Raw genomic sequence first — 11,529 nt, 5'->3', positions numbered from 1 at the left:
TAAACCCTATCTTATAACCCATTATTTTAAGTTGATAACAACTTAATACTGCTTGTATAAACAAACACACAAACTAAAATGCAAAAAGAAAACTAATAAAACTCTGACTTTCATCCTCCCAGTTTTTAACTTTTTGTTGTTGCTATTTATATATCTCTCTCTTTAAAGTAAACACAGGGTTTTGCCATGTTGGCCAGGTTGGACTTGAACTCCTGGCCTCAAGTGATCCATCTGCTTTGTCCTCTGAAAGTGCTGGGATTACAGGTGTGAACCACGGCACCTGGCCTGTTTCTGTTTATTTCTTATTGTACAGTCTATGTCTTGAAGAGTTGTTGTACTTATTATTTTTGATTGGTTCATCTTTTAGTCTTCCTACTTGAGTAGTTTACACACTACATAGTGTTATACTATTATGTGTTTCAGTAATATTTTAGATAATTTTAAAGCAATACTATTATCAGTGAATTTTGTACCTTCTGATGATTTTTTATTGCTCATTAACATCCTTTTCTTTCTGATTGAATGCTCCCTTTATCATTTCTTGTGGGACAGGTCTCAACTTTTGTATGTCTGGGAAAGTCTTTATTTCTCCTTCAAGTCTGAAAGGTAATTTCACCAGATGTACTATTCTAGGGTAAAAGTTTTTCTTTCAGCACTTTAAATATGTCATGCCACTTTCTCCTGGCCTGTAAGGTTTCCACTGAAAAGTCTGCTGCCAACCATATTGGATTTCCATTGTTTATTTTCTCTTTTCTCTTGTTGCTTTTAGGATCCTTTCTTTATCTTTCACCTCTGGGAGTTTACTTATTAAATGCCTTGAGGTAGTCAGACCTGAAGCTAGTACAACACTGGATCTCACTCAAGGTCTGCTATACCCACTCCCTGTCTATGGCCCATGTTCTTTAAAGGTCCTAGTGCTCTTCAGTCAGCTTGTGGTGAATGAGGCCTGGGACTCATCCTTCAGGGCAGTGGGCTCCCCTCTGGCCCAGAGTAAGTCCAGAAATGCCATCCCAGAGCCAAGGCCTGGAATTGAGGACCCCGAAAGTCTGCTTGGTGCTTTAACCCTCTGACTGAGCTCATAACTGAGGTGCAAGACAAAGTCCCCTTTACTTTTTCCTGTACTTTTCTTAAGCAGAAGAATCTCTCCCCATAGCCACCACAGCTGGGAATGTGCCAGTTCACACCTGAAGCCAGCACATCTCTGAGTCTCACCCAAGGCCCGCAGCGTACTACCGGGGTATTGCTGCTGCTGCTTCTGGGCCGAAGGGCTCTTTAATCAGTAGATTATGGATCCTGCTTGGACTGGGTTCTTCCCTTCAAGACAGTGGGTTCCTTTCTGGCCCAAGGTATGTCTAGAAATGTTGTTCAAGAGTTAGGGCCAGATGACCCTGACCATTGTGTCCTGTCCTACTATGGCTGAACTGGTATTTAAGATGCAAGACAAAAGTCGTCTTTACTCTTCTCTCTCCTCTCATCAAACAGAAGGAAAAGGTCTCTTTTGGAGAGGTGTACTGTTCTGCCCGGGGTTGGGGAAGGGATAATGTAAGCACTCCCTTAGCTGCCCCAGCGGGTGTCTCAGAGGATGGCTCGAACTCATCCTCCCACCGCAGGGATGGGTGATTCCCTCTGGCTAGTGCTGGTTTAAACACGCCCTCCATGGTTAGTGTTAGCTGAGATCAGCTCTGTTCTGCTTTCTGTGGTGACGGGGCAGCACTGAGTTAAATTGTGATGCAAAGCCTCACAATTGCTGTGCTATCCCTCTTTCAAGTATGCAGATTATTTCCACCACACAGTGCTGTCGGTGGTAGGGGGAGCAGTGGCATCACAACTCAAGACTGAATTCAAGACATTTTCTATCCTCTTCAGTGCCTCTTTTAGTGATACGAAGTCAACAACAGCCACTACGAGTGCTTACCTGATCTTTGGTTCCTATGAAGCTGCTCCTTTTGTGTAAATAGTTGTCAAACTTGGTGTTCTTGCTTGTGTGTGTGTGTGTGTGTGTGTGTGTGTGTGTGTGGAAGGGGTGGAGACTTCTATTCAGCCATTTTGCTCCTCCCCCTTCCTAATTTTAAACCACCAATGAGCAAGTCTGAATTAGCAGATAAAATCTCCAAGGGTGAGGCTTTTAAAATATCCAGTCTCAGTTTTGTTTCCTCTCCAGCGACTCATTACAAGACTTTTCTTTTGGTGGTTCTTACCAAGCCCATCAGGTTCCAGGGACAATTCCCCTGGCCACATGAACAAAGCTGGCAAATCCAGGTTTCTGCAACAGCATCCAGTCCGTATTCTTCAGTGCTGTTAATTAACTACCTTTTGTGATTCTCTCAACTTTTTATGTAATAGAAGTGGCAGAAGCTCAGTTACCTGATTCTTATTACCTGAAGATCATGTGGTCTAGGAACAGGTAAGTGGAAAGATGGAAAGTCAAGATAACAGCAGGAAAAAAATTTAAATTGATGTATGAAATTTAGTTTCAGCAAAAGAGTATAGTGGCAGAATCTCTGTTTGCATTTATCAAATAAGATTTTGGTTGTGGTTAGGTAGGTTATAATGTAGGGAAGAAGGAACAGATCACATTAGGGCATACATATGAGGCTACAGATCATGAAGAGAGGCAAATAACTGACTTTGACTTTTACCTGGTAGTAGAAATGTATCATGGGTATCCACAGTAAAAGGAAAGCTATGAAGGAGAGTTGGACTCAACACAATGCAGTGTCTTTAGCAGAGGCAAGAGATTTGGGAGTTCAAACGGTGACTTAGAAAATGATTTATTATTGAAAAATCTTATTAACCTCTGTTTGATAGGCATGAAGGGAAATTAATAACCTATAGAAGTTAAAAGTGAAGACTATTTGCTCTGTTTCATCTCTGTCTTTGCAGAAAAGTTAAAAAAAGTCTACTAGAGACTCATGTTCTGTGGCATTTCTTGGGACCAAAATTAAATGACATACACAGAATTTGGAGAAGAGTTGACTGGTAAACTGTCTTTCTGAGAGCCCACCTGCCCATATCTGCATGCCTTACTACACACAATATCATTTTCAACTGCGCAGAAGAAAAACTGTTACAATGGCATTAATGGGGGCACAAATTATTCTGCTATGATAGTATGTTTGTTGGACATTTAATTGTTTTTCTTTTTCCTCTCTAGTTTCGGCCATTACAATGTAAAATAGAGGTAGATGTATTTAAGGTAAAATAACACATTTTGGGAATCCAGGAATCTGGGGACATGAAAATTGACCATAAGGGGAAAGGTGAAAGGAAGGAGTCATTTAGTTTGATTACTTAATTCAAGCATGGTAATAATTTGTATGAGAGGATATAAAGGACAACTGTATTTTTACTTTTAAAGAGAAATAGACAAGTGAACATAGGCTTAAAACAAATAACCAGAAAGTTCAGCTGGGAGCAGGGAAGAAGTTTTGGGCTGTTGAAATGATAAAGCATAAGAATGGCCAAAAAACAGAAATATTGAATTCTTAAGTAGTGTGTCTTAGATAATTTAGACATGCCACTGATGTGGACTGGACTGGACAGAAATTCTCCCTCAATGCTTTATTTCTATGATGTTGTTAGTAGGATACTAATTTTCTCTATTTTATTCAACTATAAATTTTAACATGGCTAAGAATTTCCTCTGGGAGACTGACCAAATTCATATAAATATGCAAAGCAAATGATGTTGTTTGGAGAGCAAATATTAAAAAGTCATGGTTTGTAACTTTAATAGTCTTGAATTAATTTAAAAAAAAGCATGGTGGAGGAAAGTCCTGGAGAACCAAAGATTGAAAGTATTATTTTAGAACAAGCTCAGTTTTTTTGTTTGCTTTTTAGTTAATAATGCAGTATTTATTGTAAAATACAGAACTCTTACAATCTTACAAACCCATGCTCTCTCCTATCCTTTATAGTCTAGTTGTTATTTATGTTAGACAAACTTAGAAATGTGTTTTAAAGAGAAGCAAAGTTTATACGAAAATTAATAGGAAGCGCACAAAAATATAGTATTTTGCATTTATCTACAGGTTTATCATGTTTGGTGCCCTTCATTCTTTTCTGAGGATCCAAGTTTCCATCTGGTATCATTTTCCTTCAGCTTGGAGAGCTTCCTTTGGCATTTCTTTTTTTTATTATTATTATACTTTATGTTCTCAGGTACATGTGCACAACGTGCAGGTTTGTTACATATGTGTACATGTGTCATGTTGGTGTGCTGCACCCATTAACTCGTCATTTACATTAGGCATATCTCCTAATGCTATCTGTCCCCCTCCCCCACCCCACGACAGGCCCCGGTGTGTGATGGTCCCCTTCCTGTGTCCAAGTGTTCTTATTGTTCAGTTCCCACCTATGAGTGAGAACATGCGGTGTTTGGTTTTCTGTTCTTGTGATAGTTTGCTGAGAGTGATGGTTTTCAGTTGCATCCATGTCCCTGCAAAGGACATGAACTCATCCTTTGGTATGGCTGCATAGTATTCCATGGTGTATATGTGCCACAGTTTCTTAATCCAGTCTGTCATTGATGGACATTTGGGCTGGTTCCAAGTCTTTACTATTTGGCCTGGTTCCAAGTCTTTGCTACTGTGAATAGTGCCGCAATAAACATACGTGTGCATGTGTCTTTATAGCAGCATGATTAGTTTACTGAGAGCAAAGAATGGCTCAGAGAGCACTGAACACCCTTCAGGGGCAGTGGGATACCTTTCTCTAGCCTTGTGTATTCCACCAGGAGCAACTTTTGCCTTTGAGACTCTGAAGACACAAGTTAAATACACTTTAATATCTTGTGATATACAATTATTTGCTTTACTTCCTTTCCATTTTTAGGCTATCTGGCTCATTTCTAAAATTCACTTTTTTCCTGTTTCCTTGTCCAATTTCTCCATCATTTGTATCACATTCAGGCTCATTACATTTGGACAATATCAGATATTGTAAACTTGTGTTTTTTTTTTCTCTTGAAATTCCATTTGCTTAAACACCTGCTGCTGCTTCCAGAAAGAGATCAGAAAAAATAATATATACAAAACTATGAAAGACTTGTTATTTCTTATTATCTGTACCCTTGGGACATTAGTACATATTTCTCAGATTTATTGCTTGTGCGTCTAGAAAAATTCTGATTTTATCTATCACATCATGGGATACATTAGGTGTATAGCCAAGGTTTTATTTAAAGATGATGAATTCTTTCATTTTTTGTAAAGTGTTTTCACTATAGACTTCCAGTGTCCCTAGCAATAACTAGTTTGCAATTGTTTAGAGACCTTTCTTCTTTTGAGTTGCATTTAAGCTTTCCTTCTGACTGTCTATTCATCTATTAATCTTTCATCGTTCTTCCCTTCCTCAATCCATCCATCCTCCCATCCAGCTACTCATCCACTGCCACACCAAACACTAATTAGAGCCACACCATATTATGGGAATGATGGTGAGGAATAAATTGATATAAAAACTGAATTTTACATAGAGGAGCTCATAGTTTAATGCAGGGGTTTTCTACTTTGGCACCATTGACATTTGGGGCTGGTCAGTTTTTGCTGTGGGGTCTGTCCTGTGCAGTGTAGGATATTTAGTAGTATCCTTGGTTTATACACACTAGATGCCAGTAGTATTCTTCCCCCCATTATCCCTCACTGGGAAAACTAAAAATGTTTTCAGACGTTGCTAAATGTCCCCTGGGAGGTAAAATGCCCTGGGTGAGAACCACTGGATTAATGAGAGAGACTAAAAATGACATAATTTCTCTGTATTGTGGTATGTCCTACAAGAAATATGCACATTGGAGATATATTCTGGATATATTACGTCTGTACTCCCCACCTCTGATCGTTACTAACATACTTCTGTAAAATATTTCTTAATCACAAAAGAACTTATATTTGAGGAAATTATTCATGGTTTAATTGTTTTGCTCTACAGCAACTTTAGTTATTCCATGTGATAGCTTTCATGTAAATTCGTCTAAATAGCTAAATATACTTGATTGCCGTTTTTTCATCCATGCAGTCTCTGTTGAAGTAACTTTCAGAGGATATTTAATAGAAATGCTCTTCATAAAAAGTTTTTATTAAATGCCAAATTATTGAAAATGTGCCAGTATATAGAACAGGATGAGAACTGGAATTCGTGATCAACTCAGTAAAATGATTTTTTCTTTTCTGTTTGGCTGTATTTCTGGGTTTTTAAACATATATTTTATCACATTTAATTGAAGCTGACTACTTCTATATTAGTAGTGTTTCAAGCCTGACTTTTAAGGGTATATGTCTCACACAAAAATGGTTAGCAATAGTTAAATGATACCACATTAAATTTAACTGGATATGATATTATTATCCTGAAGAGATTTTCCTGGCTACAAGTAGAACCTCATCTTTCTATTAATCTAGTATTTTTCTGTTTATTTGCATCTTAGATGTTTTTTGCGCTGATGGTTTCATCCTATCTTATAGAGAAGTCGATGTGTTAGCTCTTAAAAAGTCCTGATAATGTGGAGATTAAGTGACCAAAGAAAAGATTATCCTTGCTTTCTTGGTTTCAGAAACAACCTTACTTAGGAAAACAGGTTCAAAGAGTTCAGTATAATTAGTCTGAAAACCAAAACAGTTATTTAAAAGGAGAAATGGCCAATTTACATTCTCATTTAGAGAATATGGCAGAGTAAATAGAGAATATTTGGTTCTTTTCACTTAAAAATTCCTACTTGGTTATAACAACATTTTCAGCCTATATAATTACTTGTGGTATTGAGTTTTATAGCTTTCTACTTGCTTTGTAACAGGTTATAGTTGACTCCTAGTATCTGTGGGGAATTTATTCCAGGACCGCCACTCCCCCCTGCCCTGGCCCTTGGATAACAAAATCCTTGGATGCACAAGTTCCTCACATAAAATGGCATAGTATTTACATATAACCTAAATATATGCTTCTTCATACTTTAATCTCTAGGTTACTTATAATATCTACTACAATGTAAATGCTATGCATGTAGTTGTTATACTGTATTGTTTTCTTCTTTTTTTTTAAATAAAAAAATTGTGGTTACATAGTAGGTACATATTTTTACTTTTTGTTATTTTTCATTTTACTTTATTTTTCCCAAATATGATTGATCTGAAGCTGATTAAATCTGAAAATGCAGAACTTGTGGATATGAAGAAATTACACCTTTTATTGGCCTCAGACTCTCTTCTTAAAGCTCCAAATGTTTCCTTATTCTAGAATCCTTATTAGATTTGGTGACTAAATACATGTTTACCAGCATTGTTTGTGTTTTTACAGATTTGAGATCTCATGTATTTTTATATGAAAACTCTCTAATAAGATGCAGTGTTTTAAAGTCTCCAAAAGGTCAGGGTTATCTATAGCCTGGAAATTTCATCATGTATCATCTCAGTGTCTCCACAATCTACTACCTCTCATTGACTCTACTTCTACCACCCTGATCTAAGCCAACATTATCTCTTGGATTTTTGCTGGTGATAAAAAATGTGTTTCTAGTCAATCTCTCTGCTTCTATCCTTGAGACTCTGAAGCATATTCACAATGCAACAGAGTAACCATTTGATAATGTAAGCTAGATTTTGTTGTTTCTCTATTCAAAATCTAGTTGCTTGTTATCTCATTCAGAGTAATGACCAAAGTACTTACAATGGCTCATAAGGACCTACATGATCTGTGCACCTGTTACCTCTCAAACCTCATCTACTCCACCCTCCTTGCACACTCAGGTTCAGTCTTTTGGACCTCCTTGTAGTTCTTTGCACATGCCTAATGAGTTAACACCTCAGAGCTTTTGCTCTTGCTGTTATTTCTGCCTGAAACACTCTTTCCCCAAACACCCTCATGACTTGGTGATTCATCTTCTTAGATTTCTGCTCAGTCAACTCATCAGCAAGAATGTTATTGTCAATCCTGTTTTATAATAGCACTCCCCTTAGTGCCTCATACTTCTTCCTTGCTTACTTGTTATCTACAGTGAAATTATTATCTGACACCCTGTATATCTTTATTTATTTATTTGATTGTCTGACTCTTTCTGTCAAAATGTAAATCTATGAGGACAGGGACTTTTACCTATTTTGTTCTTGGCTGTATTCGTAGTGCTTAGTTCCTGGCTCATAATACAAGAAATTATTAGGTAAGAACTACTTCAGCCTAATCGTTTATTTATTCAAAAACTTTTTAAATCACCTAGTATTTGCAAGACATTGTATGGGCAAACTATGGAAATAAAAAATTAAAGGAGTGATGATTTATATCCTTGAGCAGTTTATAATCATATAGGGGAATAGACATGTGACCAACGGGTATAGAAACTAAATTGGGGTATATTGGTGGGTCCTAAGGAAGGCTTGATAAATGAGGTGCTATTTGATCTAGATATTAAAGAATAAATAATATTTTGAGAAGTGTAAAATAGGGAAAGAAAATTTCTGGCTTGAACAAAGAAATCTGAGTCACAAGATCTTAAAAGTCTATGTCACAGAATAGCCCTCTTTGTCTGTCTAGTATACATCATTACTTATTACTCCTCCAGGGAGAGGGTGGTGAATATTGATTTTACTGATATAGCAGTTTAACATCAAATGCTCTTTCTTTGTGATTTCCTCAGGTAAACACGGGTACCAATCTACCAGACTATTTTACTGTCCCTTAAATTAGCAAGCTCATGTGGCAGCTAAGTTACTGTCACATGTAACTGCAGCAGTAGTGGCCAAAATAATGTTATTTGTTATTCATGAGGTGCTCAGGTAATATCTGACTTTCATGGTTATATACTTTTTCATAGAGGCTATTAATAGAATACTATTAATTAGAATTTTCTCATTTTTTTTCTCTTTAGGTAAATGAGAGTGAACTTATCAAATGAACAGGGACAAGCACTCTATGGTGTCTGAATTTGTGTTGCTGGGATTCTCCAATTCTTGGGAGATTCAGATTTTTCTTTTTTGCTTTTCTTGTCTTTTCTATGTGTCCGGTGTGATGGCAAATCTCATTGTAGTGGTCACTGTAACCTCTGACCCTTACTTGCACTCCCCCTTGTATATATTGCTGGCCAACCTCTCCATCATTGATCTGATATTTTGCTCCATTGCGGCACCCAAGATGATCTGTGATATTTTCAGGAAACAGAAAGTCATTTCCTTTGGTGGCTGTGTAGCTCAGATCTTCTTTAGCCATGCTGTTGGGGTCACTGAGATGGTGCTGCTCATAGCCATGGTCTTTGACAGATAGGTTGCCATATATAAGCCCCTTCACTACCTGACCATCATGAATCCAAGAATGTGCATTTTGATTCTAGTGGCTGCCTGGGCCATTGGTCTCATTCACTCATTGGTCCAATTGGCTTTTGTAATAAACTTGCCCTTCTGTGACCCTAATGTGTTGGACAGCTTTTACTGTGACATACCTCAGCTCATCAAACTTGCTTGCACAAATACCTATAAACTGGAGTTCATGGTTACTGCTAATAGTGGGTTCATTTCCTTGAGTGCTTTCTTCTTGCTCATCCTCTCTTACATCTTCATTCTGGTCACTCTTCAGAAACACTCCTCAGGAGGCTCATCCAAGGCTCTCTCTACTCTGTCAGCTCATATTACTGTTGTGGTTTTATTCTTTGGTCCACTGATTTTTTTTTATGTATGGCCCTCTCCTCCAATACATCTGGATAAATTTCCAGCCATATTTGATGCAATTTTCACTCCTTTTCTGAATCCACTCATCTACACATTCAGGAACAGGGAAATGAAGATTGCGATAAGGAGAGTGTTCGGTCAATTTATGGGTTTTAGAAAAACTACGTAAGTGGCTTTATTAAAACACAGAATTTCCAAGTGACTATTGAAAGTCCACAGTAGGCAGTCCTCATTAGAAGAGACTTTCTGCTGTGCATCACTTTGAGTTCTCACAGAACTTCGTTGCCCATATGGAGGGTCTATTTTGTTCCCACTGAAGAGTGAGTGACATTTGTCCTCGAAGAGAAAGAGACTTTATACATAATATATAGAAATCAAACATTATATTCACTCCTAAGTTTTAGTCCCCAAAGAATCATATCATTAATAATATTCACATGGATTAAATAATGATGTAAATAAGTTTGTTTCTCAGAAAAACTGTATTGCTGTTTTCAAGCTGTCCTGCCCTCTAATTGGAATATTTGTTAACATCATGCTTTATTATCTGTGTACATCTCGTATCTCCATTTTTATTTGTTCTGCCTTGTAATCTCAGCCTTCTGGTTATTTGTTCTGCCTTGTTATCTCAGTTTTTTGGTTATAAGCAAACAGTAGTGAACATCTTTAGGATTTGTGGTCATGTACACATTTTAAGCCACAGATCTTGCTTTTGTGCTTTGTTCCATAAGTTGAAGAATGTTTTTTACTTTATTTTCAGTCAGGTAGATCAGGTGTTGGCAAACTTGTTCTGTAAAGGGCCAGATTAGAAATAGTTTTTGCTCCGTGGGCTATGTGGCCTCTGTTGTAACCACTTAATTCTGTTGTAACACGGAAATAACCATAAACAATATATAGATGAATAGGCATGGCTGAGTTCCAATAAAACTTCTCAAAAACAAGGGGCAGGCCAGATTTGATCCGATGGCTATAGTTTGCCAACTCTAGAAGTAAATTTTGTCCAATGAGTTCCAGTAAAACTTTACAAAAACAGGAGGCAGGCCAGATTTGACCCAATGGCTATAGTTTGCCAACTCCAGAAGTAAATTTTGTCCAACATACAGATTTGCCTACTTCCTCAAATATCACAGTGTTTGTCTTACAACAAGAGTATAAAATGAAAGACAGTATAGTACAGCACAAAATTTGTGTTTAAAATATATAAATTCTGGTCCCAATAGCATCGACTCACTTACTGTGTAATCTTACCTAAATCATTGAACACTTCCAAAATTCAAAGGTGGCAAATAGAACTCACAAGTTTATGATGACGATTAAATAAGAACATATTTGAAAAGGCTTTATCAATTTAAAAGCTAGCCTGGTTTTCTTTCCTGGACTATAACCACTTGCTTGCACACTATCAACTTAGAAATAAAATCGATTTTATCTTCTAATTTATTCATCACACATTAAAGTTACCTTCCATATTATATGCTTTCTGTCCTATACACTCACTAAAGTATCTTGTGATGTATCTCCATGATCTTGTCTTTTCATTGCATTCTGGTGTGTACTTTCATTGATTTATGTCACCTGTAGAACTGAAGATTTAATAGTTTACTATCTTCTGTAGGTCATTGGTTAAAAAAAAAAGGCTAACATTTACAGAGTACATACTATATGTTAGGCACTCATAATTAACTCATTTAATCCTCACAGTAGTCCTTGAGATAGACACATTTATCATCCTCATTGTACAATTTGAGAGATGGAGAAACAGATGGGTCAAGTAATTTGTTTAATGTAAGTGGTAGATTTAGGTTTAAACCAGACAGTAAGGCTCCAGAGGCTGACTTCTTAATTGTTGTGTGATTTTTCTTCTCATGAAATTGGTTTAATA

The 11,529-nt window shown here is 37.0% G+C and overlaps 1 pseudogene; it reads left to right on the top strand.

Annotated features, from left to right (window-relative positions):
* The first annotated feature begins 8,877 nt into the window (after positions 1 to 8,877).
* LOC104682646 lies at positions 8,878 to 9,816 on the top strand (annotated as a pseudogene).
* The last annotated feature ends 1,713 nt before the right edge of the window (positions 9,817 to 11,529 follow it).

Source organism: Rhinopithecus roxellana, chromosome 5, assembly GCF_007565055.1.
Source record: "Rhinopithecus roxellana isolate Shanxi Qingling chromosome 5, ASM756505v1, whole genome shotgun sequence".
Classification (NCBI taxonomy): Eukaryota; Metazoa; Chordata; class Mammalia; order Primates; family Cercopithecidae; genus Rhinopithecus; species Rhinopithecus roxellana.
This window is presented reverse-complemented; position numbering and strand designations above follow the sequence as displayed.